This window comes from Stylophora pistillata, chromosome 9 (genome assembly GCF_964205215.1).
Source record: "Stylophora pistillata chromosome 9, jaStyPist1.2, whole genome shotgun sequence".
NCBI classification, from domain to species: Eukaryota; Metazoa; Cnidaria; class Anthozoa; order Scleractinia; family Pocilloporidae; genus Stylophora; species Stylophora pistillata.
Genome location: NC_142527.1, coordinates 26,868,939 through 26,888,091, shown reverse-complemented (window position 1 = coordinate 26,888,091; position 19,153 = coordinate 26,868,939). Strand labels below are relative to the sequence as shown.

At 40.7% G+C, this 19,153-nt stretch overlaps 1 protein-coding gene and 1 long non-coding RNA gene across 2 annotated transcripts in view; both read right to left on the bottom strand.

Annotated features, from left to right (window-relative positions):
• LOC148724106 (cathepsin O-like) overlaps positions 1-19,153 on the bottom strand; it is a 74,166-nt gene that overhangs the window by 8,140 nt on the left and 46,873 nt on the right. The gene's annotated exons all lie outside the window — the stretch shown is intronic.
• LOC148724110 (uncharacterized) lies at positions 1,625-12,453 on the bottom strand. Its single transcript, XR_015991529.1, has 6 exons — positions 11,270-12,453; positions 8,926-9,042; positions 8,517-8,558; positions 4,574-4,644; positions 4,098-4,142; positions 1,625-1,724 (listed from the first exon to the last, which is right to left on the bottom strand). It is a non-coding gene; the product is annotated as an uncharacterized LOC148724110 (long non-coding RNA).

Sequence of the window (19,153 nt, the reverse complement as noted above, 5' to 3'; positions counted from 1 at the left end):
TCTAGACAATGATCAAGTCAGCGGTCTTCTTTTAGTTGATTACAGGAAAGCTTTTGATATGGTTGACCGTGAAATTCTTTTGCAAAAGCTGAATGCCTATGGTTTAACTCCAGTTGCACGTAAATGGTTTAGTTCATACTTGACTGATAGACATCAATTTATTGCTCTTGATAATGTGACATCTGACTCTGCTCTTGTGAGGCATGGTGTTCCACAGGGTAGTATCCTTGGCCCTTTACTTTTTGTCATTTATATCAATGATTTGCCTCTACATGTTAGTAGTGCTGACCTGGATCTCTATGCTGATGACACCACACTGACATTATCGGCAGATATCTCAGCGGTTGATTCTCTACAAGATTCACTAGCTGCTTCTTTGAAGGAAATTGAATGCTGGACGCACACCAATAAACTTCCTCTCAATGAAAAAAAGACTAAAACACTACTGGTCACAGGCGAACGCCTTGGGAAGAAACTTCCAGATGGTTATAATTTATCTCTTAAAACTATGAATGGTGTATCATTGGAACAAGTACCCTCAGCTAAACTTCTTGGTATAGACATTGACCATGATTTATCAATGAACACTTATGTTGACAGACTGTGCAAAAAAATTTCACAAAGAATTGGAATTTTGAATAAGATCAAACTTTGTTTACCATTTAACCAAAGACTTTTATTTTATAATAGTTTGATTAAGCCATTATTTGATTATGCCAATGTTGCATGGCAGTCACTTTGCTCTAATGAATCTCTTTTAAGAATACTTAGGCTACAAAAGAGAGCTGCTAGGGTTTTATTAGATGCTGAACCACGTAGTTCATCAGTTATGCTATTCAATCGTTTAAAGTGGATACCATTTTATAACTCTACTAAGATAGCTAAATGTTCAATACTATTTAAAAGGATTAATTATTGTGTACCTAATTATCTTAATGATAGCTTAAGATTATTAAGTTCAGTACATTCACGCAACACTAGATTTTGTAAATACAACTTTTTATTACCTAAGTTTAAAAGGGCTAGAGAAGGAGGGAAAACTTTTCTAGTTTCTGCCATAAAATTATGGAATCAGTTAAAGCCTGAATTAAAAAAGTCTAATACACTTAAGGCCTTTAAAGACAACGTATTTAAATATTATTATGATGACAAATCATGCTTAGCTCATTTTAATCGGTAAATTTTATTGATAGTAGTTTTATATATTCTTACTTGTTTATATTATCTTGTATTATATATTTTATCAATTAAATATTATTTGTAATTAGCTAAATTTCTATTTATATTTGTAATCTTTTTTTTTTTTTTTTCAATATATTAATGATTCTATTGCATTTGCATTTATATATTTATTGTAATTAAGAGGACCACAAGTTTATTAGTGTTTGTGCACTATCACGTGCTATCCTCAATAAATAAAGTCTTATTATTATTAGAAAGGCAGATATAGTTAGAATTAAGAGCCTGCCACAATTTGTCAATAAGTAATTTATTACAAAGATTAATTTGGTAGCTACAACCTGCAACATATTAAATATTACTCATTATTGATTATTGTATAGACAAAATGAGTATAAAGGCTATATGGTTAAAGTATCTAACACAGAGTAACTTATCTATTTTCAGCCAGTCTTCTCGCCAATTCTTGTATTCTGCGTTTCGCGGCGCCAGTAGCTTCCAGATTCCAATTCCTTTACTTCTCCTACACGTTCCACAGCCAAATACTGAAAAATTTTCACCTGGCATTATGTCCACTGACTTGATTTATGTTTTTAGCTATATTTTGAAGGTAAGATGTCGCTCGATCACGGAGAAAATCCAAAAACTTAAACGCTACGTGACTGTCGAAACAAGCCCGCGGCGCCATTTTGGATTTATGTGTGCAGGGTCATTGTCACGTGACCTCGCTAAAATCGAACAATAACCTATCCGACTGAAGTTTGCCGCGTTTTCCTCTACTAACTATGTTTACAAGGAGTTTTCAGACATTTTCAAGTAGCTGAGACTAAATTCAAGGGTTTTCAAGTCCTTGAAAACAAAAAATTACATTCAAGAACTTTCAAGGACTTTCATGGAGCGCAGGAACCCTGTAAAAATAATAATAATAATAATAATAATAATAATAATAATAATAATAGTAATAATAATAATAATAAGCGCGCAAGATTGTTGTCGAGAGTGGGGGTAGACACCCATGTAGTTCGAATGCATTGTTGTATATGCCAAGAAGTAGAGGAGGGCGGGGATTGCGCTCTGTTGAAATGGAGTACAAAGCCACAAAAATCAAGGGTGCAGTCAGACTCAATGGTAATGAAGATCGTGCACTGGGAATGGTACGGGAGTTTGAAGAGCAAGCGGCGAGGATGGGGCGTAGGTCAATTTTTAAAGAAGCGGCTAAGTGCGCGGAGGAGTTGGGGCCGGAGTTGGATTTGGAACACGCACAAGGGATCAAGAAAGAGGTGCGGAGGTGCCAAATTGAGAAGTTAGAGGATGAGATCAGAAACCAACGATGGCAAGGGCGTCTAGTGACTACTGGGCTGGAGGATGAGAGTTTGAGTGCCGATGGGTGTTTCTGGTGGCTCACAGAGTGGAAGAACTGCCCATCACACACAATTGCTGGACTCGTCGAGCTATACGAGCAGCTATTGCCAACGCGAGTATACACGAGTCAGAAGACCCACACAAGCGGAGAAGGCGAGGTGAGGTGCAGATTATGCGGCAAGGCTCCAGAGAGTGTGGCACATATCTTGTCAGAATGCAGTGCGCTGGCCCAGAGCAAGTATCTCTCTAGACACGACGCAGCACTGAAGGTACTGTTTTACGAACTATTGTATGATGAGGGATTTATAGACGAGATACCACCCTGGTACTCACCCGACAAGCCGAAGCCCGTGTATGAGTCAGAGAATGTTAAAGCTTATTGGAATGTCCCTATATATGCTGATCAACAAGAGGTCAGATGCAAAAGGGTGGATGCACGCATTGTAAATCATATGTGCAAGAGAGTTATGACGCTGGAAGTGAGCTGCCCGTGGGTTAACAATCGGACAAGAAAGGACGAAGAGAAGACACTGAAGTACGGACCCCTTCGCTGGGAACTAAGGCAGCAGTTCCCAGGCTACGAGGTGAAGCAATATAACATCATTATGGATGCCCTCGGGGGGTGGTCACGGGAGCTGGATGTCATGATGCGCGAGCTGGTGGGACGCAGAAGCACAGACGTACTGCGAAAGATGCAGAGAGCAGTGCTCTCGGGCACGCTGAATATTGCCCGGACTTTCAAGGTGGCAGTTTGAATTCCTGTTAGAAGGAGGACCGTAGACACAACGGAAAAGCTTTTTAGGATTAGTTAATGTACATTTATTTTTTACTCCATGGCGCACAGGTTACGGTTTTCGCCCTGTGCTGCCTGATTAGAATGTAGCATTCAGTTGATTTCTCTGCGACATAATAATAGTAATAGTAATAGTAATAATTTCTAACAGGCCAACTGGGATCAGGTCATCAAATTAGTCCGAGATAAACCCGTAAGATGATAAATCAAACAAAACGAACTGAATATATGAAGTGCAGTTATAGAAACATATTTGTGCACGATCCACGCAGTAAAGAGCACTATATAAGCAATAGTGAAATCAGACCTGAAAAAATTCAGGCCTGTACGGGATTCGAACCACTGACCTCTGCGATACTAATGCAGCGCTCTACCAATTGATGACCTGTTCCCAGTTGGCTTGTTAGCTCAATTGGTAGAGCGCTGCACTAGTATCGCAGAGGTCGGTGGTTCGAATCCCGTACAGGCTTGAATATTTCAGGTCTGATTTTCACCATTGCTTAAATAGTGCTCTTTACTGCGAGGATCGTGCACAAATACGTTTCTATAACCGCAGTTCAGAGATATGAATTTCATATATTCGTTGTGTTTAATAATAATAATAATAATAATAATAATAATAATAATAATAATAACAATAACAACATACTGAGAAGCTCGGGTTCTGCTTTAGATCCAAAATATTGGATCTGATTTTCAAAGTGCAAGACATTTGTTGAAAAAAAAAATTAATGTTGCACACAATATACACCAGTATACTTACATCTGCACCTTACACCCGCATCTTATCCTCACTCCCTTTTCAGTCCTACATAAAATGAGCATCAAGAGATACTAATTACAAATTGAGTTTTGATGTCTGAACATCTTGATGCTTGACACATTATCTAGGATGAAATACTATGCCGGAGACCATTTTCTTAAAGAAATTTCCATTAATTTCATGATTTTATCACTTGAAACACTTCTCCTTGATCAACCAAGAATAGACAAGCAACCAATATATGTCAATCAAGCTTAATTTTTGGATGATTATTTTTTTCAATATGGCACCTAAACACATTTAAGGCCTGAGGGATACATCATGAGTGGAAAATTTTGTTACCAGCCGACACTGACAGGACCTGATGGACAATTGGACACAAGCCTAGTGAGACTCGATTTTCTCCCTTTTGCTCATGATTGGAGACTTAAGTCCATAAGTATTTAAAAAGAGTTTTCTGCAACAACAGTACTTACAAAAGATTGCATTTACAAGTTGTTTCTTTATCCACATAAGGGAATTCTTTAGCTGGAGCAAGTGTGTAATTCTGAAAGGAAAGATAATAGTTAAATAGCATAAAACATGTAGGTAACAGTATATACATATAGCTTTCAGATCTGAAATCAGATTTCACACTAACCCTGGGTTATCAAAGTCAAAGTCAAATTCTTTAAGCACTCTAAACAACTAACGTGTCTAGTTACAATGATAAGGTCGAGATCGGATATCAGCATTATCAGGCGCCTCTGGCAGCCGCTTCAGTCCATGTAACGATCTCACCTTCCTGCCCATCCCACCCGAGGGGAGGACATCCACCACACAGTAATCTCGTGCGTGGGAAATTAGCGTCTCCTACCCCTAACCCTGCAGGAGACAGGGCCTAAGGTTTATTCGTCCTTATCTGAGAAGACTAGAATATCTATCCATTCCTTGAAGTTATAAAAAGGTAGTGAATTCTCCTCAGTTATTTTAAGACCATGAGTATTGGTCCAGCCAGGGCTTGAACCCTTGACCTCCTGCACAACACAATCCGGCGCTCTAACCAATTGAGCTAACTGGGAGGCAGGTTATCTAATAACCCAGCTTTGGACATTGCAGCCCGCAGTGCTAACCAAATAGTCAGCTTACTGCATTTCCCAAATTAGGGTTTACTTTTACTTTTGAGAGTGATTGGCATCTTACGTCTCCTTACTGTATCACTATTGAATCAAGAATTATGTTCGTGAGAATATAGCAAATGATCACTAACTAAATTGTCAAACAAATTCACCTTGTAAATATCATAGCAAATGTATAGAGATTGGTATGGAGAATATGCAAATTACTAATGTTAGGGTTAAAGTCCTAATTGTTACCATTTACCTCTGTTTGTAACCAATTAAGGGCTAGAAAGGTACTGCCCCCTGAACATCCTTTTGACCGAGAACATGAAATCAGTTCCTGGACACTAAGGTCTGTTGTACTCTGGTGATTATAATGAATGGCCCACTGGCTTTCTACACATTCAGTTGCAGTGAAGGCCCTGAAGTGAAGGCCTAGTAGTAGGAGTAGTAGTAGTAGTAGTAGTAGTAGCAGTAGCAGTAGCAGTAGCAGTAGCAGTAGCAGTAGCAGTAGCTGTAGCAGTAGCAGTAGTAGTAGTAGTAGTAGTAGTAGTAGTAGAAGAAGCAGCAGTAGCAGTGGCAGTAGCAGTAGCAGTAGTAGCAGCAGTAGCAGTAGCAGTAGCAGTAGCAGTGGCAGTAGTAGTAACTAGTAGTAGTAGTAGTAGACCCCAATTGCAGACCTCTCGCTGACTCGTATTGCAGGGTTAGGGGTAGGAGATGTTAATTTCCCCCACACAAGATTACTGCGTGATGGATGTCCTCCCCTGGGGTGGGATGGGTGGGTTGGGCGGGTTTACTGGGCCACAAGTTCATTAGCCTCTAGCTATTACGTGTTACCCTCTATAAATAAAGCCAGCCAGCCAGCCTAACAATTTGCACACATATATTTTCAGCATTGTGGTTTTATAAAGACAATGAAAGCCCTACACTACCTACGTCTAATTGTACACTGAAAATATGCCTCAACTCAATTGATCTTCAATTTTGTTGTTTATCCTTTAAATCATAAAATTGGCTTTCTATTGGAGATGGATGTTTTTCTATGTGTCTCTGCAATCGAGATTGCGTTACCAGTGACAGTGCTGAATAACTTATGCACACACGCTAGGTTTTGGTGGATTGCATGTGGACACTAAATAAGAGCACACAGAAAGCTCCTCTTCGATAATAAATCCAGTTAGATTTCCCGTGTTACTGTAACATCACAAAGTGTAGAAATGTGACAAAAAAAGCAAGAAAAAATGTGATGTCTTAACAAATGGTTTTACAAAATGGGGTGTAATCCAGCTGTCAAGGAAACTCTCCTGACAAGTCCAAGCTCCAGAAAATAAAATTTCCCTGGTAGAATCAGTGACATCTAATGAGTTCTATGTTTTGCCGACGGATAATATCTGCAAGCAACAGTAGCCACCCTAGTTCCACTTCAAAGGTTTCGTAAGTTTTTACGCAAGAAGTGATTGGTAGCGGCCAGGACAAATTGGAAAACAAACCTTGGGGAGTCGCAAGAAATATCTAGTCGCGAATTCCGGTGTCGGTGATTAACTCCTTTGTTCGGGAGCAGATAAAATCGATGTTAGCGCTTTCCCATATGGCAAGCACAGCAGTGTTTTTGCTCGATTGATCGAATATGAGCTTTCTGTGGGTTCTTAATTTAATGTCCACGGTCGTAATTCGACTTTGTAGACATTTTTACAGAATGGTTTGGTAGGGGTCTTAGTTTTCAAAATTACGAAAAGACCCCAAAATTTACCATTAAATTTGACCTAAAACTCAGTGGAAAGGATCGGACAGGAGATAATTTGACAGATTAGACCTGTTTTGGTTACAATTTGACTTTATATTTCAACGGATTCGATTTTTAGGGGGTCTTAGTCTTTGTAATCTCGAAAAGTGGGGGATCTTAGGCGTGGGAAATTCTTTAAGTCCCATGTTTTAAAAAGACACTTCAGACATTTTTTATTCCATGTGCTCACTTGGACGACGCGCACCTGTCCATCCTGACCTGGGAACACCTCTTTCACTCGACCCAGATGCCACTGACCGCGTGGAGCATTCTGATCAACAACAAGCACTACATCCCCAACCTTCAGGTTTTCTTTGGCCTCTCTCCATTTCTTTCGCGTGTTAAGTGTTGAGAGATACTCTTCTCTCCAGCGCTTCCAGAACAATCTCACCAGGTTCTGAATCAGTCTCCAAAGGTGCCTGGGATTAAACGCGATGTCATCGGCAACTTGAGGTGCTAGTTGTCCTCCTAGCTGCCCAACTAGGAAGTGGTTAGGTGTCAACACTGGCTCGTCTCGTGGGTCAGCTCCTTCATACGTCAATGGTCTCGAGTTCATCAATGCTTCTACTTCCTTGATAGCAGTGTGCAGCTCGTCATCGGTTAGCCCAGCATTTCCAACTATTGCTTTCAGAGTTTTCTTAGCTACCTTAACCAGCGACTCAAACACCCCTCCAAAGTGCAACCCCAATGGAGGATTCCAATTCCATTTGAACCCGTCATTGCCAACATTACCCGCGATCTTTCCCTGGTCCATTGCTTGAACAAGTTCTCTGAGCTCTCTCTCTGCTCCTACAAAGTTTGTCCCATTGTCACTTGTAATTTCTTCCGGTCTTCCCCTGGTGGCTACCATTCGGCTGAACGCATTCAGGAAATCTGTGGTGCTCAATGAACATGCCATTTCTAGATGCACCGCTCTGGTTGCTGAGCACATAAACAGGCACAAATACCTTTTAGCAGAAACTCTTCGAGTAATCTTGGTCGTGAAGGGGCCAGAAGTTTATACGCCCGATAACTAGGCTGTGCCCGTTGAATGTCGCTGGCCAGTCAGAGTACAAGCCCTAGAGAAAAGAGCTGAGGACCCGGAGCTGCTCTTTGGGGGGGGGGGGGGGGGGGAGGATGGACAGGCGATTTCTTATTTGTTTGCTGTTTTGTAAGCGCCAGGCGCCACCCCGTGTGGGGGACTGGAACTAGATTAAAGTTGTGAGCACATGGAATTAATTTGTCGGGAGTGTGTTTTTTAAAACCAGGATTTAAAGAATTTCCCACGCCTAGGAATCTCCAAAAAGTAAGACGGGTCTTAGGTCTTAGGTGTTCGTTTATGAGGGTTTTAGTTTTTGTAACACCCCATGTTAAATAGACAATTGCACTTTACCCTTAAGCTATATTCATAAGCATTTCTCAAGATTCTAATGAATTTAATTTGTTTTAACCCTATAATTTCTGAAGCTGTCTACCATATGATTATGATTAAGAAGGGTGTAATGAAGTTTATGAGTTGATAATTTTATGCGAAAATAATAACAATTATAGCTGCACCTTTCCTTGATTCTTTACAGCTGACACCTACCATCTTTTCTCCTGAAAAAAAAATGATCATTATAATTACCATTAAAAAAATGTCAAACAAACTTATCAATTTTATAATTTAAAGAAAAAGAGAAAGTATCTTTTCTGGCACGTAAGTGGTAACTTAAACACACTGTACTTAGTCATACGAGATAAAAATTTATCCTGGCAGTGGATAGTAAATTATCCAGTCTTCAAACAACTGGAACTTGTTAAATAGTTTTGGATATACATCATTTTTAATGTTGTTAATCTGCAAATTAATGCACATACATGCATTTCTTCTAGATGACTTTGTGACTTTGCAAAATTCAAATCAAATTATCCACTTAATTCTCTTTCCTTTTCTACCTATGAGATGTGTATTCTGCTTACTTACCAGTCACGATTAGGTGGTGTATTAGAAGAATTCAGCTCTAGTGTACAACAGCCAGAAGGTGTCATGACATCATTAGCAAAAAGGACATGTTCTTCCTGTATCCCTCTTTTAAGAATCCTACAAATTAAAAGTAATAAATAATAGAAAGTTATAATTATCTCTTTTGTTCTCTTGACAACAAATTTATGCACCAACACAGCAACAAGCCCAGTTGTGGAGGAATGAAGGGATACCCATTTAAGATCAATGACATTTTTTTCATTTTCCTCTTTTAAAGGCATTATATTTAAGTCTTTCTGGTAGAGATCTCAACTCTCACAAATATATTTTACCATAAAATGATAAAAATTATCTAGGGACACCAGTCAAAATAGTTGGAAGGCTGTCAGTGCTGGACTAAGCTAGCATCCCATTAAACAAATTACAAACAGTTGAGTTAATTACTTCATGCAACAGAAAGTTGAATATGGCCCAGGGTTATCAACTCTGAAGTTTAATTTAGGTGAGGAAGATGCTGAACTAATTACAATGCCTCTCTTTACCGGGGAGATTTCATGGGTAATTTACTCAACTTTTCAGGGAGCAAACAGGTTGCCCAGCATGAAGTGGTCAATGCCATACAGTCATCCAGGAAGAAAAGAAATTGATACACATATCTTGTTAGAAGTTTGTTGTGTAATATTGCAGAGTATTTTTACGAGTTGTGCCATATTTTGACAAGCCAGTAGGAACCGTTTACAAGATACGTTTCCTTTCCAAATGAGTTTAAGATCTCTTATCTGGTGATCGACATCTTCAGTCAGGTCTAAACAATTGAAAAAGGTGAGGAGAGGGCTCTGAAAGACACAATCGAGAGTACAGAGAAATCCAAAAGTACTTTAGCCCTTTTCAAATCAACAGCACTGCGAGCAACCGTGGTAACTTCCAGTTTTGGCATGCACAGTTGACAAGAGCGAGCAGGTGGCGTTTCGTTTTGAACCACAACGTTTACGACCAAGTTCGTCAAGAAGTCAGTCAAAAAACATGGTGACAGAGTCATGCGGTTCCTTTCGAATCTCAACCTACGAGTGGTCTCGGTGGATATGAAGAGCTGAACTTTTATTGTCTACGCTTCCTAAAGACATAATTTGAAAATTAACAGTGATTGAGACTTTATCTCCAGTGGCTAAACAATCCTAAACAATTGATTTATTGTCCCTTGCTGCAAAAAAAAAAAATTATTGTTTGTAATTAAGACAAAACTGAAAAGTCCGTTTTTTTGTTGAAGACTGCTTATTTACAATCAGGGTATATACCTGAAAACTGCTGATTAGAAACTTTGAATTCCCTTTAATAAAGTTACCGGTCACAAATTGTTTGACATCGTAGGTAGGCTAGTTTATTTTACACCAAAGAGTCGAAGGAGACAACTGAAAAAATCAAAGTCGAGGTATAATTATGATGCTTAAGCTAGCCATGTTTTTCTGTGAACACTTGGGTTTGGTTCTCTATGCATCTTGAATTGATTCCTTTATATTAAAGCTTTGAAAGTTTTTGAAGCATACATAGCAAAATTATCAAAAAAACATATTTTGGTTTTCGATGTACCTTTAAATTCTGGAATAACTAATGATAGCGGTGCATTCGCAATAATTTAGGAACCCATGATTATCCAACTTGACTGAGCCCACTGATAAGATATTTTTGCATGATAGACTGAGAAACGTACCTAAAAGATAACTCGATGAGTTTTAGAATCAATATATGCATTAAATTGCCCGGGGAAATAATTTTTACAAAGAGAACTCGTTATTTCTAATGTATTACTTGACCTGTACAGGATGTCTTTACAATACTGGTATCAACAGGAAAGGACTTTGATTTTACCGCGTAAACCAGGAAAACAACATAAGGAAAGAATAAGAAAGATGGTAAGTTTTGAGCTTGGTAAAGAAATATAGAAAGATGTCTTTCTTCTGAATAACGAGCGTGAGATAAAGAAAAAATTCTGAGTCTCCATGAGGAATCGAAACTGACAGACCATCGGATTCCGCGTTCCGATGTTCTACCGACTGAGCCACTGAGACTCTCTGGTGAGCACACAGGCAGCCCAAGCTCACTACTACAAAAGCGGACGTGACTCTTACAGTGTTGCACACCGTTTTATATTTATAAAGGTTTGTATGGGATGTCATCGGTTTGCCTTAAGGCGGGGGTAAACCTGAAAAAATGCCCATTTTTCAACCATTTTTCATGGCTAGGATTTAATTGAAAGCTGAGGAAAACTATATATCTCTGGAAAGCTTATGACTTCAAGATCATGAAAAAAATATTTTACACTCCACATGTCAATTGTAATACATACCACTCGTTTTATTGTGCCACCTGCTGGGTTCTACCAAGGGTTACTTAAGAAATGATAACTCCTGGAATTAATGAAAAAAATTTTTTTTAGTTTCAATTCAAAGAATACATTTTGCTTATTGTTAAAAGTAGATGGATTTTTGATATGTTGAAACATTTCAAATGGTGATCGATTAAATTTGACATAGGAAATCTAAGTAGTGTTTCACTTCATAACGTTGAGTACATAAATCATGTGGAAAATTGCTCTGCTCATAACACAAAACTTATCAAGAGGAACAAATGCTGAACATTTCAGATCATTCGGATAAATTGTTCTCAAGATATCTTTTCTTGGAGACAAAATTATTGCGTAGTGAGAAAATAGCAATCACACTTAGTTTTTTAAGTTATGCAACCATTCTAGTGGCCCAAGTGTCTATATTTTGTCTGCAGGAGTGTCTAAAAGTAATTTAAATGACTCCTGGTTCATATATCACTCCTTCTGCTTCTTGAAGGGCTTCCTACTGATGAGTCCTCAGAAGTTGCTCCCCTTGATGCTCTCTCTTTTCCTTCTATGTAGCCTGTAAATCAGACCTCATCAATCGTTTACTGTCTTTTGCATTTGCTGCCTCTCTGGTGCATACACCACCAAGGATAGATAGCCTCTCCATAATTTTTAGCCTACTACTATCTTTCATGCTACCGCATGGAAGACAACTCAGTCGTTAATGTCATATCATTTCCCTCACTAGGTCACACTACTGGATGTTGGAAGTGGACTGGATTCCTCAGAGGAATTGCACTGAAGGGAAAACTGTGACATCAGCCCTGCTCTAGCACTTTTATCCTCCTTAAGAGTTAAGTTTCCTAGAAAGACATTTATCAAGTAAAAATTTTAAGATAAATCAGGCAATTTTATCATAAATAGAGTAAAGACCTCAACTCAGAAATATACATTCTGTGATTTTTCACCCCATAATTTTTTGTTTACAGTGTATATGCACAAAACCTAAAAATCTTTCTTGTACCTGATCCAAGATTTAATAGATAAATCAGTGAAATTCAGTAGGGAAAAACTGGAACCAAGTGCCGATATGGTATGGGAAATAAGTCATAATCGAGGACAGAGAATGACGTAGACTTGAAAAACAAATTTCTCACCTATCCACAGGCAACCCAAGTTCACTACTAAAAATCGGACGTGACTCTTACCGTGTTGCGCAACGTTTTATATTTATAAAGGTTTGTATGGGATGTTATCGGTTTGCCTTAAAAGAGCGAAAAAGATGTCTTGTTTTGAAATGAAATGGACTTACCTTATTGCCTTGTCGTTTTCTTTGTTGATTCCTAGCGTCTCAGGCCATTTTGAAGCGTTTTCGGCGAGTTAGCGCTATGTTGGTGTTCAACTGCTAGCGCTAACTCGCCGAAAACGCTTCAAAATGGCCCGAGACGCTAAGAATCAGCAAAGAAAACAACAAGGCAATAAGGTAAGTTTATTTAACTTCAAAACAAGACATTTTATTCTCTCTTTTAAGGCAAACCGATAACTTCCCACACAAACCTTTATAAATATTAAACGTCGCGCAACACGGTACGAGTCACGTCCGCTTTTCTAGTAGTGAGCTTGGGCTACCTGTGACCTATCTCACACACGTGCGCGTTTGAGACCGCCGTGGATAATTTTTTCACGTCTGTTTATATCCCTCGCTTTCCTTGGTATCAGAGCTGTCTGAAAGAAGCTCATCGGCATATTTCATTCTCTCTCTGGAGGAACCAACAGTTTCTTCAGAGTCCGAGTTGCAAAGTTTTTCCAATTATTGGAAAGCTGATTTTCATCCAGGGAAGTGCTGGGAGTTGAGTGGGCGATTTCGTTCTTCAAACTCATCTTCCTGTTTTCGTCTTCCAGAAAAATGTCTTTCTTTTCTTCCAGTAGACAGCTCTACTTCTCTCTTCAGCCATTTTCGATAACTTTTCCTTTGATTTACTGCTCTATGTACGTTGAATATAACATTCGACTGAAACCCGGACTAAAACTGCCTCTAATTCTATCCCATAATCGTTTTGTTCCAAAAAACTCTTCAAATAAGACTAAATGAACTGTATCTCGTTAGCTCCTGCCCGCTTGGCTTGGTTGCCAGAACACCAAGGCATAAACAACTGATAAATGTTAAAAAAATGCTATTCTCGTTACCATGGTAACCAAGCCATTAGCCATCAGAATACATTTATTTTGAGCCTTAACATAGACATTCCTTGTTATAAGTTTACGATATTACGACTCTTCAATATTCTCCCATACATTTCTTTATATTCGAACAAACGACCAGACACGCCGCTCCTGTGGGCTCCCTGTGGACTAACTGCTAACTTCCTTTAGCAGTTAGTTAACTCGCCGAAAACGCTTCAAGATGGCCTGAGACGTTGGTAATCAACAAAGAAAACAACAAGGCAATAACGTAAGTCCATTTTATTTCAAAACAAGACATTTTTTTCTCTCTTTTAAGGCAAACCGATAACATCCCATACAAACCTTCATAAATAAAAAACGTTGCGCAACACTTTAAGTCACATCCGCTTTCAGTGGTGGTGAGCTTCGGCTGCCTGTGTTATAAGTGGCAGTCAACGATGAACTCAACTTATTCGATCTTAACAACAAGTTTCTCATTTCCTTTGATGTTGAAAGTCTTTTTACCAATATTCCGTTAAATGAAACTATCGATATTGCTGTTGATCTTATTTTCAAGCATGACCCTAAGTTTTCGATCAAAAAATCTGACCTCAAGAAGCTGTTTTCATTCGCTACAGCTGAGACTCATTTTCTTTTTAATGGGAAATTTTATGATCAAGTTGATGGGGTAGCGATGGGTTCTCCGTTAGCACCCATCCTAGCTAATCTTTTTCTTGGTTTCCACGAGGAAACATGGCTAAATAATTTTAACCATTCGACTCGCCTTCTACTTTATAGGCGTTATGTTGACGACACCTTCTGTGTCTTCCACAATGAACAGGATGCTATGTCATTTTTTGATTACATTAATTCACGGCACGTACCCCAACATAAAATTCACTTTGGGAAAAGAGAATGATGGTAAACTCTCCTTTCTTGACATATTTATCGACAACTCTACGAATTATTGTGTTTTTTCAGTTTTTCATAAAAAAAGCCTACACTGGTCTCCTAACAAATTTCTTTAGTTTTATTCCATCATGCTACAAAATTGGCCTTATCCGAACTCTTATTGACCGTATCTGCAAAATCAACAACACCTCTTCCGGCCTTCAAAACGATCTTAAGAAACTTTCCGACACTTTAAAACGTAATTCTTTTCCTTCGCATATTATTGAAAGAACTTTCAAGCGGTATCTTGACGGGTCCTCCTCTCAAAATAACCGGAACATTGATGACAATAATACACGTTACTTTAAACTCCCTTTTGTCGGCTATTATTCTAAAATAGCGAACCTAAAACTCCGAGAACTCACTAAGCGCTTTTGTAAATCGGACCTAAATATCAAACTAGTTTTCACTTCTTTTAAAATTAAAAACATGTTCGGTGTTAAAGATCGTACTCCTGATGCTCTAAAATCCATGGTAGTTTATCAGTTTTCTTGTGCGGGATGTAATTCCCGTTAAATTGGCGAAACTAGTCGCCACTTCTCTACTAGGATAAAGGAGCACACGGAAAGCGATAAAAACTCGCATATTTTTAAGCATTTCAACACATCTCCTTCTTGTAAGAACAAATACTCCCTTTCTTGCTTTAGAATTCTGGATTCTGCTAACAGCTCAATTGATTTAAAACTCAAAGAAGCTTTTTATATAAATAAGATCAAACCTGAACTTAACAAACAATTACAGCATTATAACACTTTTCTAGCGTTTTATTTCACACCTTTGATGTTTGATGTCACGTTGTAATTAGTACCCGCTTTTGTATGACATCATACAGCTCACAACACCAACCTATCCATTATGCACTCTACCAACCCGAACCTCGAAGAGCAAGTCAATCAATTGGCAACGAGACCGACACCACCCCGTCGTGGAAATTGTAGTTGGTGCGGAGGCCTTAGACATCCCCGCAAGGACTGTCCAGCGACCAAACCAGGCACCTACTGCACCAACTGCTATATGACTGAGAACCACCTTGCCAAGGTCTGCAGATCCCCCAAAGACAAATTCAAGTTGGATTTTGAAAAGAAACAAAGAAAACAAACCAAGCGCCCTCCCCCTCGGCGCTCAGACACTGCTCATCACTTCTCTCAAGGGAACGATGCAACTGCAACGTATTTTGAAGATGATGATGATGATGACTACGTGGTCCACTCTTTCTCAGCTTTTTCTCTTTGTGACGACAAGGAGGATGACAAATACTTCACCTGGCTCCCAGTCTCCGTTAGCCCTGACAAGAACATAAAAGTGCTAATGCAAGTGGACTCTGCCGCATCCTGTACCACCTTGCCGTCATCAGTCTTCAGGAAGTTATCGGCGACTGCCCCGCTACGCCCCTCGCATGTGAAGATATTTCCTTACTCTGGAGAACCTATTCGCCCATTGGGCAAAGTAAGTCTAGCTTGCGAGGGCGTCTCCCACTTTGAAACTCTAGAATTTCAAGTAATAGACTCAGCATACATCCCAGGCAAACCCGCTCTCATAAGTGGTAGAGACAGCAAGCGTCTCGGCCTACTGAGATTTCACAAATACAGAGTGTTCTCCTCACCAACGTCAGACGTCAAACTACCCCGCATCCATCTGGCCTCTTCAGATCAGACAACACCTCTCCAGTCAGCGGCCACAACCGACTTGCAACCAGGCCACCTCCAGCAGACCCAATTGGTTACATTATACAAGGATAGCTTTGAGGGTCTGGGAAATGTGGGTCAGACAGTCCATCTGACCTTGGATCCTAAAGTCATGCCCTGCCATGCAGGCATCCATCGAGTACCGGTGGCGAAACTCGAAAAAGTAAAAGCAACACTTGACGACATGGTGAAATGTGGAAAACTCAAGAAGGTGGACCAACCCACAAACTCGTGTACTAACATGACGGTTAGAGAAAAGACCCGCCCCAATGGCACCACCAAAATAAGCTTATGCTTAGATCCCAGCCAAACGCTGAATAAAGCCATCATAATTCCGCGCTACCAGATTCCTACTGTACAGGAAATACTCCCACGCTTGTCAAGGAAGAAGCATAAGACGTTCTCCATATTCGATGCCCTCGATGGCTTCACTCAAGTTACGCTCACAGATGAGTCCAGTTTGCTCACCACCATGCACACCCCCTGGGGTCGATACTGCTGGCTCCGCCTCCCTTATGGCGTTAGTTGTACTCCAGAGGAATTCCAGTTGCGAATGCATGAGGCCCTTGAGGGTCTACAAGATGTGTATTGCATAGCTGATGATATCCTCGTCGTGGGCCAAGGTGACACAGTCGAGGAAGCAAACAGAAATCATGATCTCAATGTCCTTGCCCTAATGAAGCGCGCTCGGGACAAGAACCTGAAGTTCAACCCACAAAAAATTCAGTTTAAACTATCAAAGATCGCCTTTATGGGCCATGTGATATCCAACCTGGGAGTGACACCAGACCCCAACAAAGTCAAGGCCATTTCTGCTATGCCAGCCCCTACAGATAAGCAGGGAGTGATGCGATTTTGTGGCATGGTGAACTAATTGAACACTTTTTGCCCTAACTTGTCTCAAGTGATCAAGCCCCTGTTTGACCTTACAAAGCAGGATCGTGATTTCATCTTGTCAGACATACACCAGGAACGATTTGCCCAAGCAAAGCATCTCATGCCTCGCTTACTTTGCCAACAACAAGCCAGTCACCCTCCAGGTGGATGCCTCACAAGGAGGGCTTGGGGGAGCCCTCCTCCAGCCCAATGACTCCGGAGATCTTCAACCAGTCGCTTACACATCTTGCACCCTCCGCCCCAATGAAGAACTCTGGGCTCAAATTGAAAAAGAATGCCTTGCTATAGTGTCGGCCTGTGACAAGTGGGACCTCTGGAGTTACGGCCGCGAGGTGAACGTCCACAGAGACCACCAGCCCTTAGAAACAATATTCAAGAAGCCTTTGCACTCAGCACCTCGCCGCCTGCAGAAAATGCTGATGCGGCTACAGCGGTACAAAATCAGAGTCACATACAAGAAAGGCACGTCACTCATGCTGGCGAACACTCTCTCGAGGGCCCCTCTCCCCACCATCAACGACTCAAAACAAACCAATTTTGAGATTTTCAGTCTTGACATCGACAGCGACATCAAAAACCCTAGGGTCACTTCCGAGACTCTGAAGGAAATCATAGCTGCAACTGAGAGTGACCCCACTCTCTGTCACTTGATCAGGGTCATAACCACAGGCTGGCCTTCAAGAAAATCGGAACTTCCCCAAAGTTTACACCCCTGTTGGAACTTCAGGGAAGAACTAACCCATCAAGATGGGGTAATCTAAAAAGGAACGCAAGTACTTATCCCGCTGGCAAAAAGAAACGTGATCCTGCAAAAGGCTCACGCTGCCCACTTTGGAGCTGAATCAAACATCCGTCTCTGTAAGGACACTGTCTTCTGGCCAGGCATGAAGTCTGATATCCGCGAAATGCCGTTCATGTGGGAAATGCGCACAGTTTCCATTACAGAATGCCAAGGAACCCATGAAGTCCCAGCCTATTCCAGAGTACCCTTGGCAGTTTATTAGTCGAGATATTTGTGCGTTTGAGTCGAGCACCTACCTCGCCACAACCGATCATTATTCAGACTTCATCGAGGTTGATGAACTGGAAGACATCTTATCTGCCACTATTGTGGCCAAAACTGAAGCGTATTTTGCTCGACATGGTGTTCCAGAAACGATTTTAACTGATAATGGACCGCAATTTATTGCATCCGATTTTGAGCAGCTCTGCCACAGATACCAGACAAACCATGTCACAAGCTCACCGTACTGGCCCAAGGGAAATGGAAAATTAGAGGCATCAGTAAAAATCGTCAAACGCATCTTGAAAAAGTCTGGGAAAACCGGCCTGCATGAGGCCCATCTCTTGAGCCCAGCAGAAAGGAGTACGGGACGCCGCACCCGCGGACTCCTTCCTATATCCACGGAGCTCTTACTACCCAGCGACCACACTACTGACATAGTCCAGGGAGCTATCGCGGCTAAGCGAGCTAGGGCTAAACAACACTATGACAAGGTCGTGGTTGGATAAGCTACCTCCTAGTCCTGTGCCGGCAACAGAACCCCCACCGTGCCAGCCACCCACCCCACACTTTGCTCAACCTGTTCACCCACCACCCCCTTCATCCATAATGCAACCATCTGCCTCAAGTGCCATGCCAGTGCAGACTGCTGAAGTGGAAGCACCCGACCAGCCTATTCCAATACCATTAGTACCTAACAACGACAAACCAAGCTTATGCCATCGCCCAAGCCCCGTCGCCGAACAGAGCCAAACAAACAAACCTGTAACAAAAACTCGTTCGGGCCGTGTGTGCAAACCCCCTACCCGTTTGAACTTATGACTACCTCCCCGTTTAATCATCAATGACACTACATTGATCGATGATAGGCACACAAATTGCTGTTGGAGATTCATTTTATTATTGTTCAGTTTAATATTTTTTTCTTTCTTCTATTTATTTTTTTTCCACCCTTCGTTGTTTGATGGGCGTAGAGGCATCCTCCATTGGGGGCATTGTAATCCACCTTTGCTGTGGCGGGAGACTTTCCATTTTGCTGACCCGTCACTAAATGTTTTGTTCAGTTTGTAGTTTCTAAAAAAAAAAAGGAAGGGAGATGTTAAGGTGCGCAATGCACTCTCGGCTTCCCAACAAAGACACAATCATGTGTTCTCATCCAGTATGGCGTCCTGTGCTGCATTATAACTGAAGAAGGACGTG